Below are 1,916 nucleotides of genomic sequence, written 5' to 3' on the forward strand. Positions count from 1 at the left end.
ACCCCATAAGCACTTGATACAGTGAATTGTGAAGAACTCCTTACCCAGGTGCTTGCTGAGGATAGGCTGCTACATATGGGTCAGGCCTGTCATCCTTTCTGCCACCATGCTTATTCCAGGATATTCTGGCAGTTGAGGTCTCTTTGGATCTCTGAGATAGTTATTGAAGTAATCCACCTGCAAGATGACCAAGCACATGTCATGTTAAGAACATATTGCCCATAATGGAAATACCCTAATTCCACACTTCAGTACAGGAATGCTTTCTCTTTCTAATTCAAAACAACATACCTCTTTCTTGACCTCCTTGACTTTCTCGGCATGCTTGATGAGGATGTGTTGTGGCACGTACTCTGCACCCTTGAACTTCTTCCCGCAGAGGGGACACTGCCACTTGTCCTTGGCTACCTCTTGAGTGTTGGACTGGACAAACTTCTCTACCTCTTCCTCTGCCTCTTTCAGACCTTGTGATGGGTAGAAGAGTTAGTTAGCTTACGAGGAATTACACTACAGATAATTCACAGATGGTGGGGATGTGCAGTTTGCTTAATTTACATATACACACTCATATAGCACATGATTTTCAAATCTTATTTCATAAGACTAGTAGTACTACACTAATTTCTTTGCTTCATCATCGCTAAGTTGGTCAATGGTTGCAGGAATGATCCAATCTTGTTTTCAAAGGCTCTACAAAATCTTGTACTTCTTGAGGTGTTACTTTACTTGAGGGTGGTATGCCACGGGCATGCATGATACCACACCTATTGGGCATTTCATCTTCATTGGGGTATTCAGAATGATTGTAATAGTCCACTGAATGCACAATACGCAAGTAAAGAAGTAATCTATCCAATACCTGTAAAAAATTATACATGTATCAATAATTGTAAAACAATTATGTATGTATTAACTGTAATACTACTAAATTTATATAATTCTTTTATACACTTTTAAAAAATAAAAATACTTTAGGTTTTCTTACTTTAATCGAACTAGGATCTCTTTCAATTGCTTCTCCCTCAGCCTTTCCTCACTATGTTGGCTGATGCATCATTAGCGCCAGTAATTCCTCCTCCTCTGCACTAGCCTCTTCTATTAATAGTCAGTTATGTTCCGAAGACAGGTTCGATGAGGAAGTCAGGCTCAGAACTATTGTCCACAAGAAAAATATCTAGTATCAATAGGAATGTCAGGGACATGTTTTGGTTAGATTTTTCATACGAATTCTCTCTCACATATACCAATGAATGGAGTCTTATGCATTGTCCAGATTCTCCATTGACTCAATCCATAATCCCCAACGAGAATCAAGGTTCTGGATAATCTTGGCTGACAACTTGATATCTGAACGGACAACACTGCGATGAGAAGTGATTCCATTTACAGTGCGAATGCGACGGCTCAGATCTCGATTGACAATAGCCCCAAGTTCACAGTCTCTTAGCTGTACAAGAAAAAATTGTTAGGTCAGATCAAATTTATATTTATTTTCATACAAACTAATACAATATAATCATAAGCTGTGGGCTACCAAATGCTACCATATAGTACACATTTAATTTTCTTTGTACAGAACACTTACTCTAATATTATTTAGGTTCCAACAAATGTCTTAATGTTGACGTCTCTCTTGAATGTTACCATCCACGTCTGAACCACCTGCGTTCTGGTTGAGGGTCTGCAATGGCAGCTCGCAAAAATCCATTATATCGCCGACACATCTGGAAATATAACACCCTGGTTATGTAGATGATATGTATAATCACTGAAATATACATGAGAAAGGAAGGGAGATAGATACAGGGAGTAAACTAATCTGTTGTGTTAACACTTACCGCTTCAACTTCTTGCTTGGTTATTGTAGGGGCCAAATTCCGTAAGAAGATGGATGCTGTTTTGTGGAGTGCCCTAGG

General features: G+C 39.0%; 1 pseudogene; it reads right to left on the bottom strand.

Moving 5' to 3' along the window:
* LOC119586677 overlaps nt 1-1,916 on the bottom strand; it is a 6,219-nt pseudogene that overhangs the window by 2,831 nt on the left and 1,472 nt on the right.

This window comes from Penaeus monodon, chromosome 21 (assembly GCF_015228065.2).
Source record: "Penaeus monodon isolate SGIC_2016 chromosome 21, NSTDA_Pmon_1, whole genome shotgun sequence".
In the NCBI taxonomy this organism is placed as follows: Eukaryota; Metazoa; Arthropoda; class Malacostraca; order Decapoda; family Penaeidae; genus Penaeus; species Penaeus monodon.